This window comes from Balaenoptera physalus (genome assembly GCF_965194825.1).
Source record: "Balaenoptera physalus genome assembly, chromosome: 16".
Lineage (NCBI taxonomy): Eukaryota > Metazoa > Chordata > Mammalia > Artiodactyla > Balaenopteridae > Balaenoptera > Balaenoptera physalus.
In genome coordinates, this window is record NC_138898.1 from 6,014,302 (window position 1) to 6,028,835 (window position 14,534).

Sequence of the window (14,534 nt, forward strand, 5' to 3'; positions counted from 1 at the left end):
GTCTGTTTTTGTGCCAGTACCATACTGTCTAGATTATTGTAGATTTGTAGTAGAGTCTGAAGTCTGGGAGCCTGATTCCTCCAGCTCTGTTTTCTTTCTCAAGATTGCTTTGGCTATTTGGGGTCTTTTATGTTTCCATACAAATTGTGAATTTTTTTGTTCTAGTTCTGTGAAAAATGCCAGTGGTAGTTTGATAGGGATTGCACTGAATCTGTAGATTGCTTTGGGTAGTATAGCCATTTTTACAGTGTTGATTCTTCCAATCCAAGAACATGGTATATCTCTCCATCTGTTTGTATCATCTTTAATTTCTTCATCAGTGTCTTATAGTTTTCTGCATACAGGTCTTTTGTCTCCTTAGGTAGGTTAATTCCTAGGTATTTTATTCTTTTTGTTGCAATGGTAAATGGGAGTGTTTCCTTAATTTCTCTTTCAGATTGTTCATCATTAGTGTATAGGAATGCAAGAGATTTCTGTGCATTAATTTTGTATCCTGCTACTTTACCAAATTCATTGATTAGCTCTAGTAGTTTTCTGGTAGCATCTTTAGGATTCTCTATGTATAGTATCATGTCATCTGCAAACAGTGGCAGCTTTAGTTCTTCTTTTCCAATTTGGATTCCTTTTATTTCTTTTTCTTCTCTGATTGCTGTTGGCTAAAACTTCCAAAACTATGTTGAATAATAGTGGTGAGAGTGGACAACCTTGTCTTGTTCCTGATCTTAGAGGAAACGGTTTCAGGTTTTCACCAGTGAGAACGATGTTGGCTGTGGGTTTGTCATATATGGCCTTTATTATGTTGAGGTAAGTTCCCTCTATGCCTACTTTCTGGAGGGTTTTTAACATAAATGGATGTTGAATTTTGTCAAAAGCTTTTTCTGCATCTATTGAGACGATCTTATGGTTTTTCTCCTTCAATTTGTTAATATGGTTTATCACATTGATTGATTTGCATATATTGAAGAATCCTTGCATTTCTGGGATAAACCCCACTTGATCACGGTGTATGATCCTTTTAATGTGTTGTTGTATTCTGTTTGCTAGTACTTTCTTGAGGATTTTTGCATCTATGTTCATCACTGATATTGGCCTGTAGTTTTCTTTCTTTGTGAAATCTTTGTCTGGTTTTGGTATCAGGGTGATGGTGGGCTTGTAGAATGAGTTTGGGAGTGTTCCTCCCTCTGCTATATTTTGGAAGAGTTTGGGAAGGATAGGTGTTAGCTCCTCTCTAAATGTTTGATGGAATTCACCTGTGAAGCCATCTGGTCCTGGACTTTTGTTTGTTGGAAGATTTTTAATCACAGTCTCAGTTTCAGTGCTTGTGATTGGTCTGTTTATATTTCCTATTTCTTCCTGGTTCAGTCTCAGAAGGTTGTGCCTTTCTAAGAATTTGTCCATTTCTTCCAGATTGTCCATTTTATTGGCATATAGTTGCTTGTAGTAATCTCTCATGATCCTTTGTATTTCTTCAGTGTCAGTTGTTACTTCTCCTTTTTCATTTCTAATTCTATTGATTTGAGTCTTCTCCCTTTTTTTCTTGATGAGTCTGGCTACTGGTTTATCAATTTTGTTTATCTTCTCAAAGAACCAGCTTTTAGTTTTATTGATCTTTGCTATTGTTTCCTTCATTTCTTTTTCATTTATTTCTGATCTGATCTTTATGATTTCTTCTGCTAACTTTGGGGATTTTTTTTCTTCTTTCTCTAATTGCTTAGGTGTAAGGTTAGGTTCTTTATTTGAGATGTTTCTTGTTTCTTGAGGGAGGACTGTATTGCTATAAACTTCCCTCTTAGAACTGCTTTTGCTGCATCCCACAGGTTTTGGGTCGTTGTGTTTTCATTGTCATTTGTTTCTAGGTATTTTTAATTTCCTCTTTGATTTCTTCAGTGATCTCTTGGTTATTTAGTAGTGTATTGTTTAGCCTCCATGTGTTTGTATTTTTTACAGATTTTTTCCTGTAATTGATATCTAGTCTCATAGCATTTGTCGTGGTGGGAAAAGATACTCGATACAATTTCAATTTTCTTAAATTTACCAAGGCTTGATTTGTGACCCAAGATACGATCTATCCTGGAGAATGTTCCATGAGCACTTGAGAAGAAAGTGTATTCTGTTGTTTTGGGATGGAATATCCTATAAATATCAGTTAAGTCCATCGTGTTTAATGTATCATTTAAAGCTTGTCTTTCCTTATTTATTTTCATTTTGGATGATCTGTCCATTGGTGAAAGTGGGGTGTTAAAGTCCCCACTTTAACTATGTAACTATGATTGTGTTACTGTCGATTTCCCCTTTCATGGCTGTTAGCATTTGCCTTATGTATTGAGGTGCTCCTATGTTGGGTGCATAAATATTTACAATTGTTATATCTTCTTCTTGGATTGTTCCCTTGATCATTATGTGGTGTCCTTCTTTGTCTCTTGTAATAGTCATTATTTTAAAGTGTATTTTGTCTGATATGAGTATTGCTACTCTAGCTTTCTTTTGATTTCCATTTGCATGGAATATCTTTTCCATCCCCTCACTTTCAGTCTGTATATGTCCCTAGGTCTGAAGTGGGTCTCTTGTAGACAGCATATATATGGGTCTTGTTTTTGTATCCATTCAGCCAGTCTATGTCTTTTGGTTGGCACATTTAATCCATTTACATTTAAGGTAGTTATCGATAGTTATGTTCCTATTACCATCTTCTTAATTGTTTTGGGTTTGTTATTGTAGGTCTTTTCCTTCTCTTGTGTTTCCTGCCTAGAGAAGTTCCTTTAACATTTGTTGTAAAGCTGGTTTGGTGGTGCTGAATTCTCTTAGCTTTTGCTTGTCTGTAAAGGTTTTAATTTCTCTGTCAAATCTGAATGAGATCCTTGCTGGGTAGAGTAATCTTGGTTGTAGGTTTTTCCCTTTCATCACTTTAAATATGTCCTGCCACTCCCTTCTGGCTTGCAGAATTTCTGCTGAAAGATCAGTTGTTAATCTTTTGGGGAATCCCTTGTATGTTATTTGTTGTTTTTCCCTTGCCGCTTTTAATATTTTTTCTTTGTATTTAATTTTGGATAGTTTGATTAATGTGTCTTGGTGTGCTTCTCCTTGGATTTATACTGTATGGTATTTTCTGCACTTCCTGGACTTGATTGACTACTTCCTTTCCCATATTAGGGAAGTTTTCAACTATAATCTCTTCAAGTATTTTCTTAGTCCGTTTCTTTTTTCTTCTTCTTCTGGGACACCTGTAATTCAAATGTTGGTGCGTTTAATGTTGTCCCAGAGGTCTCTGAGACTGTCCTCAATTCTCTTCATTCTTTTTTCTTTATTCTGCTCTGTGGTAGTTATTTCCACTATTTTATCTTCCAGGTCACTTACCCGTTCTTCTGTCTCAGTTATTGTGCTATTGATTCTTTCTAGAGAATTTTAAATTTCATTTATAGTGCTGTTCATTATTGTTTGTTTGCTCTTTAGTTCTTCTAGGTCCTTGTTAAACGTTTCTTGTATTTTCTCCATTCTATTTCCAAGATTTTGGATCATCTTTACACACATTACTCTGAATTCCTTTTCACGTAGACTGCCTATTTCCTCTTCATTTGTTTGGTCTGGTGGGTTTTTACCTTGCTCCTTCATCTGCTGTGTGTTTCTCTGTCTTCTCATTTTGCTTAACTTACTGTGTTTGGGGTCTCCTTTTCAGAGGCTGCAGCTTTGTAGTTCCCGTTGTTTTTGGTGTCTGCCCCCAGTGGCTAAGGTTGGTTCAGTGGGTTGTGTAGGCTTCCTGGTGGAGGGGACTAGTGCCTGTGTTCTGGTGGATGAGGCTGGGTCTTGTCTTTCTGGTGGGCAGGACCGCATCCAGTGGTGTGTTTTGGGGTGTCTGTGACCTTATTATGAGTTTAGGCAGCCTCTCTGCTAATGGGTGGGGCTGTTTTCCTGTCTTGCTCGTTGTTTGGCATAGGGTGTCCAGCACTGTACCTTGCTGGTCACTGAGTGGAGCTCGTCTTAGTGTTGAGATGGAGATCTCCGGGAGAGCTTTCGCCATTTGATATTACGTGGAGCCGCGAGGTCTCTGGTGGACCAATGTCCTGAACTTGGCTCTTCCACCTCAGAGGCACAGGCCTGACACCGGCCAGAGCACAAATACCCTGTCAGCCACACGGCTCTTTGGAGAAATCCCTCCGAGCTATGTGAGAGGCTGTCTCCCAGGCTTAAGTCCTCAGTATGCCGGCTGAATAAAACGTAATTCTCAACTTTTAAGTTGTGCAATTTTTCAGTCGGCACTCCCAATTAGCCATCTCCATTCCACCCTTGTGATCTGTGGGTGTTCCCCATACACAGACCTGAATAGCAACTTGACTAGGAAAGGGATGCTGTCTGGGAGGGGGATGCAGGATTAGTGGAGCTTCATCCCGGAGCTAGCGGAAGCTTTCCTACAGCTGCAAGAGACCTACTGATCTGTTTTTGTAAATAAGGTTTTATTTGGACACAGCAGCCCACTCACCATCCCGACTGCAGCTGCTTTCCCATATCGTCTGCCTGGCCCTTTACAGGAAACGTTTCACACCATCTGCTTTATTCCTTCTGCATTGTTTGAATGAGTCCCGTGGATGTGCTGGATTTTCATTAGAAAAAAAAAGAGACACAAGGGAAAAGATTTCCATTTGCGTTTGAGTTCATTTCCACAGTTTGTTAATAAGTCATTTTCCTTATCTTGGTGGTCCAGCCGAAGGTCGAGGTGGCTATAGAGGACCCCCTTGTCCCCTGAGTGCCTCCTTCAGGGTTGCTGATCTGAGGTCCCCCTGAGAAAGACATTGATGTTATGAGGACCCTCAGCAAGAATTTCTTGGGGGACTAAAATTGATGGGGTTTAGAGGGGTGTTTATTTATTTATTTATTTTTGCTTTCATCCATATACCTTGTGGATCACAAAGGCAGTGGGCTTCACTCCCTGATTGGATGGTTACTTAGAGGTAAACTTATTCAGTATTGGTCTCCAATAGATGAGATTCTTTCATACATCAATGAGTTTCCTATAACAAATTACCACAAAGTGAATAGCTCAAAAAAATGTATTATCTTATAGTTCTGGAGGTCAGAAGTCCAAAACCCAGGTCAATGGGCTAAAATCAAGGAGTCGGCAGGCTTGCATGCCTTCCGGAGGCTCTAGGGGAGAAGCTGTCTCCTTTGCTTTCCTAGCGCCCGAGGCCACATGCTCTCCTTGGCGTATTTCACCTTCAGCGCCTGAAGCACAGCATCTCCCAACCTGCCCCCACCTCTCTCTCTGACTCCAACTCTTGTTACTTCCTTTTTTTTTTTTTAATTTATTTAGTTTATTTATTTATTATTTTTGGCTGTGTTGGGTCTTCGTTGCTGCGCGCGGGCTTTCTCTAGTTGGGAGAGCGGGAGCTACTCTTCATTGCGGTGCGCGGGCTTCTCATTGCAGTGGCTTCTCTTGCTATGGAGCAAGGGCTCTAGGCGTGCGGGCTCAGTAGTTGCGGCTTGCGGTCTCTAGAGCACAGGCTCAGTAGTTGTGGCACACGGGCTCAGTAGTTGCGGCTTGCGGTCTCTAGAGCACAGGCTCAGTAGTTGTGGCACACGGGCTTAGTTGCTCCGTGGCATGTGGGATCTTCCCAGACCAGGGCTCGAACCGGTGTCCCCTGCATTGGCAGGCAGATTCTTAACCACTGCGCCACCAAGGAAGTCCTGACTTCCTTTCATAAGGACCTTTGTGATTACACTGAGCTCACCCGGATAGTCCAGGATAATCATCCCATCTCAAGATCCTTAAGTTAATCACATCTGCAAAGTCTTTTGCCACATAAGGTCACCTATTCACAGGTTCTGGGGATTAGAAAATGGACACTTTGGGCGGTATTATTCTGCCCACCACAGCATGTACAGTCTTATTTCTGGCTTTGTTTTATATTTCTATTATATCCCTATTCTTCTTCATCTGTTTTCCTTTCCTCCTGACTTCTGATTTATGTTTTTACCTTATGTTTCATGTACCCTGCAAGCATCTTTGCATTTTCTTAGAAGGAAAAGTAAAAATAAGTTGATAAATGTTTCCAAACGCAGCAGGTACTTGCTAATTTGACACCTAACCACTTGCATTCCCAGGCTTGGTTATGGGGCTGTGAACGTCAGTTTGCTGCATCAGACTGTATGCTTGCCCCCAGGAAGTGAGGTGCTGCTTGGGCACACTTGTCCACCAGCAGGCGTGACCTCAGGACTCCACAGGGTTGGACCAGGTGGAGAGCTCGGCCACCCAAGCTTTGAAGTGGGCTACGAGAGGACTGCAGGGACTGGGGGCCTTCCTGGAGGAGGAGGGCTCTGAAGATTAGGGGAGAAGGAGGCAGCCACATGAAGAGCTGGCCTCCCCTCCCAGGCTGACATAAAATCAATGTCAATCATCAACGGCTGTTTCTTGAGCCGCTCCAATGTCCTCAGGAGAAGCAGGATGCATGGTGGGTGTGGGAAGCTTAAGGCAGGAGGGGGCTGTGAGAGGAACTAGCCTTGCTCCAAGCCTGCTCTGCCCCCTCCCTGCTTGGCGACCCAGGGACGAATCCCTTGGTCCCCTTGGGCCTCGGTTTCTTCTCGTGTAGACTGCAGATAATCACGATGATGCCTGAAAAGCTCTTGGAACTAAATCTGGCAAACAGGGCACAGAGGGCCGGCTCCAGGATTTGCAGGGCCCGGCGCAAACTGAAAATCTGGGCTCTTGTTCAAAGAGTATCAAGATCCATAAAAAGTACTGAGCATTTCAAGACAGCCATAGCAGAGCATTAAAATTTGTGGCCCTTTTGGGTTCGGGGCCCTGTGCCACTGCCCAGGTCACACACCCAATAAGTCGGAAAAAAGAACTGGCCACAAAGAGGCGCAGATGGGTATCCCTCTACCTGACACTGGGCCTTCCAGGGAGCCGGGGGGCTGGGGTCATCTGGGGCCTGGTGCGGGGTGGAACCAAATTAGGAGACCGCAGGGGGCATCTCCTCAAACCATTCAGCTCCACATTTGCACAAGCCCTCAGCTAAGGCCATCTCAGCCTCTCGCGTTGCACACAGACACGTGCCTCTGTGGCTGGGGGGGTCAGTGTCCAGAGAGGGCAAGTGACTCGCACAAGTCACGATGCTGGCGATACAGCCCAGCCCAGGACCCGAGTTCTCTCCTTCCCGCCGGCAGTGACCTTGAGCAAAGCGTATGAAGCCTTCTGAGCCCTTGTGCTTCACCCAGTTGTTACCACATCCATTAATACCACAGATTCCGACGGCGAGCCAGCCGTGGGCCTGGCACGGCTCCCGCCCGGCGAGGAGCAAGGCAGCCTGGCCTCGTGGTCCCTACATTGAAGGGCCAGACAGACGACAGACCAATAAACGAACGTGCAGCCAAGATCACTTAGGATGGTGTGCAGCGCTGCGAAGACAATGAAACAACGGGATGGGACGGTGAGTAATGCGGGATGTGGGCGGGAGGGGGATCCGATGAGGATGCAGGGCGCTGGAGTTACCGACGGGCCCTCGGGGGCAGCCATGGTCAGAAAGGCAGAGCATAGACTCCCAGGCGAGGCGGCGCCCTTTGCTTGCGGGCATTCCTCTGGAGAAGGAGGCAGCTGGCGGTTCTCAGCAGCCAACGCTCGGCAGCCGGGTGCCTGAGACCCGTGGGCTCTGAGGAGGGGACAGCTGAGCAGAGGCGTGGGTGCATACCTGAGGGAAGAGCGACTCATGCAAGTGCGGAGGCCCTGCGGAGGGAGTGAGACTGGCGCCTTAGATCCGGGGGCAGCGAACCCCTCTGCCCGGCCACTTGACTTCATGAATGAAGCTTTATGGGCCCACGGCCACGCCCCCTCAGTTTCCTCTCTTTTCCAGCTGCTGCAGCGTTTCAAGGGCAGAGCTGAGCAGCTGCAACAGAGACCAGAGGGCCTGCAAAGCGGGGTGACCAACCGTCCCCGCTTGCCTAGGACCGAGGGGTTCCTGGGGACGCAGGTTTCGGTGGTACCGCTAGGAGAGCAGCCACAAACCACGTCGCCTAAAATATCAACCATCTGGCCCTTTACAGAAGAACTTCGCCAGCTCCTGCCTGGGAGCCACTGAAGGCAGGCCAGTGCGGCTGGAGCAGCGCAGCGGGAGGTGAGGCGGCCAAGACAGGCAGATGGCGGCGCGGTGACAGGCCCTGGAGGGGGGCGTGCGGTCACAACGCTACCTGCCCCTTCTGGATGCGGGCGGCATCACGTGAGCACGCGTCCACCAAGTGTCCACCGGGCCCAGGCTCAGAGGAAGCCCCAGAGAACAAAGCGGATCCTGTCTGTATTATCACCTCCACTGAGGGTGTTGTGCCCCGCACGCCTCGCCTCTGCCACTGCCCGCAGATCCCAGAGCTCGCTGTCAACTTGCATCCCAGCCGGGAGACGCGGCGGCTGGGGCGCGGGGAGGGGGCTCGCCAGAAACTGACTTCAGAGACCAGAATCCCCGAATCTGCAACATTTCACTCAACCTCTAAACAGGCCGCAGAGCCTGTCAAAAGCATCCAGCTAGGAGAAGCTGAGGGGAGGGGAGGAAGTGTGCAGACGAGACACAATCGTGGGAGGTCCGTTCCCAGCAGCCTTTCCTACGCGATGTCGGCGAGGGGGCAGGGGCCGTCCGAAATGTCAGCAGTGTGGAAGGAAACACTGATGTTAATTCTAAGGAACAAGGTTTTGTTTTATTTACTTTTATCCAGAGCAGAGCATTTTCAACGTAAGCTCATCGTCCTGACCACCACAAAGCCCACAGCATTTTCCCACACACGGCCTAGCTCTTTTCTCTGAAAAAGGGGGTGGGAGGGTGAGCGTGTGTGGCTCTTCTGTGCGTTTCTGGAAGGGCTGGCTTCAAATGAGGGCGCTGACAGCTGGGTGGAATCAGGTTTGTGACTTCAGATGAATCTGTTTTTGAACTCTTAAATTCCTGGAAGGGGCAGGAAGGGGAGAGAAATGAACTTGGGAGTGATCTGAAAGATCAGGGGTTTGCATGTCAAATAAAAATTAGGGGGTTAAGAGGAGGGACACAGGATTAGCATTATAAACTGTCAGCTTCTGTTGTTCACTCACTCAACAAATATTGAACAAGCTGCTATTCAATGGAAGGTTCCATAAAACAGGTCCTTTGGGGAACATAAGAATAAGTGCATCAAGAAACCCATCCACACCTAGAGACTGTCATACAGAGTGAAGTAAGTCAGAAAGAGAAAGACAAATATCGTATACTATCACTTATATGTGGAATCTAGAAAAATGGTACAGATGAACTTATTCGCAAAGCAGAAATAGAGTCACAGATGTAGAAAACTTATGGTTACCAAGGGGGGGAAGACGGGATGGGATGAATTGGGAGAATGGGACTGACCTATATGCACTACTATGCATAAAATAGATAACTAATGAGAACCTACTGTGTAGCACAGGGAACTCTACTCAGTGCTCTGTGGTGACCTAAATGGGAAGGAAATCTAAAACAGAGGGGATGTATGTATACGTATAGCTGATTCACTCTGCTGTACAGCAGAAACTAACACAACATTGTAAAGCAACTATATCCAATAAAAATTAATAATAAATAAATAAATTCTTCCCACCCGTCGAGGCTCAAAGAAAGAAAGGATCCCATCCATCCCTCGGTGGTCATCATAGACTGCTCACTCCGAGGCTGCAATCTGGGGCCTGGGGTGGGGCTTTCACCTGTCTCACGTGGTATTGGCTGGCACTTTTTTAAAAAGTGGGTTATTTGGCAATATTAAATGTGAGAAGTTTTGAAGACTTGGAAGATTCAGGAACGTTGAGCCTGCATCCCCACAGGGCAGCCGTAGCTGGAGTTGAGGAGGGATGGCTGCTCTCTAGAGACCAGTGTTTCTCAGCTGGGCAGGATTTTACTCTTCAGGGGACATTTAGCAACATCTGGAGACATTTTTGTTTGTTACAGATGGGGGGAGGGTGCTACTGGCATCTACTGGGTGGAGTTCAGGGATGCTGGTAAACATCCTACCGCGCACAGGCCAGCTCCCCAGAATGAAGACTACGCAGCCCCAAGTGTCGATAGGGCCGAAGGCGAGCAGCCCTGCTGCAGACAGTGTGCAGGGCCCAGTTTGCCCCAGTCTGCACCGCTCCCTATTGCTTCCCAGGGAGCGAAGCCCAGAGTGAGTTGCCCTTTGTCATCTTACACGGGGTCCTTTCATTCGTTTTCATTATTGTCTGGCCCTATTTTAACACACGTTTCTACTTTTGACTCTGTGGCCAGTTCCCACGCATGCCCCCCCTTGCCTCCCCCTGCAGGCCACTCATCTTTCTATAGCTCAAATCTGATCCTGTTACACACCCATCCCTCAGGCTAGACGGTGGAACGGACGCCTCCTATTGAAGATGGAAGAGGACAAAGGGAGAAGGAGCCTGGACCCCTGACAGCACCCGCCTGAACAACCGCATTGAGATACAAACGAGAAACCGGCTTCTATCCAGCCCCGGTCACCGGTAGTTTGATCTTTGTTATAGCAGCCACTGTAGTAACCTAATAAGGTAAGTTAGTGTCAGAGGCTCAAGGATGTGACCCTGGGTCACTTCGTGGCCTTAGACTGACATTTCTGACTTCAGTTCCCTGGAAACTGAAATGGAGCATTTGCGTAATTTCTGGGTCCTTTCCAGTCCCAGTGTCCTAGGTCTTGCTTCATTGCCATTCCCATCCCCAGTTTCCATGAGAGAAACACACTGGGCTGTTTCTCTTGTGTCACTGGGGCCCTTCTCACGGCCCACCTGGGGGCAAAGAACACAATTTGGGGAGTGCTGCCTGGATGACCCCTTCCTTCTAACGCTCTTACTCTGTCATCTTCCAAGGAAAGCTGTGCAGAAGTGGCTGCACTGGAGACTTCTCCATCTGGTGTGGGAGTCCTAAGGAAGACAGGGGTCTGAGAGGTTCCCCCGCAGGAAATGAAGGAATTAGTGACACTCCTTCATTTCTTCCAGGAAAGAAAGCTCAAAAGATTGCCTCAAACTATGATACCTGCCAGGAAAACCTTGACATGCCCGAGCCTGAGGCGGTCTTCACAAGCTACCAGGGGTGAAGGATCATTTTTTTTTTACTGTCAACACATTGCAGACCCATATGTGGTCCTACCGTGCATGGCTACCAGCCGCACCACCTGTCTATACTCTGTTCGATGAAACGAGACGCTGGTCGGAGGCTTCGATGTGGTACAGGGTCCGACTGCTGTCCAGGTTTCTCAGCATTCTCCCCTAAATCCCTCAAAGACAAGTAGCCCACTTTTCTCCAATGGGCGCCAAAACCTCAAACCACACTTCGAGTGGGCATGGTCTAGGGCACTTGCTTGCCCTTGGGAGAAACTCACTGGAGCTAGAAGGTACAGATCGGGGTGTAAGTTGAGCCAAGCTGGAGGCCGTCACTAACTGAGCTAACCATCTGTAACGTACCTCTTAGAGTAGAAGGTGTTGTATCGGATAAAACACATTTCCCCCCCAAAGAGGTCGACACCAAACTGAGCTTAAGCAAAAGACAGAACTGACCTAAAGGAGTGGTGGTATCTGGGAGACCCGATGGCTGGGTGTTGCCAGGCCCGGGGAGGGGGCCCGACCAGGGTGGAGGATGCCAACCCTCTCTCTCTCTCCAGCTCGGGTCTGTTTTTCTCCGCATCACTGTGAGAAGCCCTGTGGCCCTGTTTCCCCGCTGCTCTTAGAGGTGACCACCCAGCTCCTACTGTGGTTACTTATGGCCTTTTGAGGTTGCACCTTTGAAGGAGAGAGCGCCCCCTGCGCCTACCACACACCAACAGGCTGAGGCCTGGATCCTTGCCGTCATGCTGGCTGTCAGCCAGGGGTGGGGCGCTCTGACGCCTAGAGGCCGCTCCCGGGTCTTTACCAGGTGGCCCCGCCGTCAGCAACAAAACATGATCCTTCAATGAGCCCTTCTCACACGTTGGATCTCTCTCACTTCTCCTTCTGCTACCTGCCACAGAAAGCTCTCTGCTTTCCAGGGGCTCATGTGATTAGAATGAGCTCGTCCAGGTAATCTCCCTTTTGAGGAACTCAAAGTCAACTGATTAGCAGCCTTAATTACATCTCAAAATCCCTTTTGCCGTGTAATGTGCCATAATCACAGGAGTGACAACGCAGCATAGTCACAGGTCTGGGGATTAGGGCAGGAAGTCTTGGGGACACCATTCTGGAGTTCTGCCAACCACAGAAGGACCATGCCATCAGAGATGTGTCTCTTTTTATTAGGGAGGGAAGCCTTTCCAAGGATACCCCTACCAGATTCCCTTAGGGTCCCACTGGACAGGACTGGGTCACATGCCCATCCTGGCTGCACAGGAAGCTGGCAAACAGGCCTCTGGTACTTTCAGCCTCTATCACGGACTTAAAGGGTTTGGTCAGAAAGGAAGAAGATGGAGGGAGGAGATGGCTGTTGGGAGGCAGCAATCTTGTCGGCCACACATGCTCAGACCAAGGGTTTTCTATTCCTCTTTGTCCAACTCATTTCCTTCATTTTGTAATGAAGTATTGACTGATTTACTACTTCACTGTCTGTCTTTCCCCAAAGACTGGTCTTTATCTGTGGAGTCTTCCAAGGAAGCAGCACCAGTCACTCATGAACAAGGTCCTTAATACCCACCGCCCCCAAATGTAGGAGGAAAGTGCTCTGAAATTTTGGTGGTAACTTGTATCAGTTAGCCTTTGCTGTGTAACAAATCATTCCACACTTAGTGGTATCAAACAGCGAACGTGTTTTTTAAACTTTTCATGATTCTATTGGTTGGCTGGGCTGTCTCTGGTCTGGGTTGGCTCGGCAGGGGGCTGGCTGATCTAGAATGGCCTCACTCACGTGCCTGGGGTCATGTTTGAGATGGCTGAGCCTGTCTCCGTGTGCTTGTGTTCCTGGTGGCAGAAAGGTCTCCTGCAGGAGCCAGGGATGGCAAACCCAGTGCAGAAGCACTTTTCAGTCTTCTTCTTGTATCATGTTTGCTAACCTCCCATTGGCCAAAGCAAGTCACACGGCCAAGCCAAGATCCAAAGGGTGGACAAATCAACTCCATTTCTTGATAGGAGAAGCAACAAAATATTGTGACCATTTTTTCCCCCTCCTGGGGTCTTTATCTAGCACAGATTTCTGTGAAGCAGAACATTGTTTCCCAGTGGCCAAGTGATACTCACACAGATGTCAATTCTATTCTCATACAGGCAAAAAGGCAAATTCCAACCATTCAGCCATCCAGCCCTGATGGAAATGGTTCTTAGACAATCAAACAGTAGGAACCAGGAACACTTAAATGAATTTTCCTAAGAAACATTCAATCCTGTTTCCAATCATCTCTACTCCACTCAAGTTTTCCATTTTGGGGGAAAATCCATTTTATGCCCAAAGTTTTCATATCTCAACATTATGAAGTCACTGTTGTTGACAACTAAACCAAACTTCTCACGAAATGTAGCCACGTTCATCTGTCAGAGAGAAGGTGTCCTTTCAGACACCTTGACCACCTTTTCATCACGATCTGCAGGCATCTGTCAAAATGTACTGTACCTTATAAATATGTATAACGCCAGTTCTCATATTTTGTGCTAGGAGAGGGTATCAATGCTACAATTAATTAGTCTAATTTGCATTCAAGACTGTACATAATTAATTTCTTCATTAAAAGCTTTCAACATTTCTTTGCGGAAAGTGCAAAAGATCATTGATGAGGTTTGAAGAAGCAATTAGTAACAAAATATGTCAATGCCGGAATGGGAGGGTAGTAACAGGAGAACCCCATGCCATTCAAAGTCGAGGTGATCCTGTGACTTAGAGATGTTTGTTTTTCACCGGATCTGTTCCAGGTTGTCATTTTCAGGTAAAGACAATTCTTCTCATTTTTTCTTCCTCCCCAAGCTGTTTTTCCCCTTATGTGGTGTCTATGAGCTGCTGGCAAAGAGCTTTAATCAGAAATATCTGACAAATAGAAGATTCTTGGCCTATCCTTGTGGTGTTCTGTTGGGCAGACTCCTGGAAAAATCAAGTATATTCCTCCTCATATAACCACTGCCATAATATTGCTTAAGAAAATAATAATAAACTTTACTGGGTGCTTGCTATTTCTCAGGCACCACTAGAAGTTTTATATGCATGATTTCATTTCACGCTCACAAAACAACATTCTACTATTATTACTCCCTATTTAATATGTTAGGACAGGAGTCGACATATTATGGCCCAGGGGCCAAATCTGGCCACGCTCATTCATTTACCATCAGTGGCAGAGGCTGCGAAAGAGAACATACAACCCTCAAAAATGAAAATATTTACCATCTGACATTGTATTAATTTCCTGCTGCTGCTATAACAAATTACCACAAACTTGGTGCCTTAACACAAATGTATTTTCTTACAGTTCTGGCTGTCAAAAGTCTGAAATGGGTCCCACTAGACTAAAATCAAGGTGCTGACCCAACATTGTTAATCAACTAGGCTGCAATATAAAATAAAAATTTTTTTAATTTTCAAAAATTTTAAAAATCAAATAAATTGAAATAAAATAAAATCAAGGTG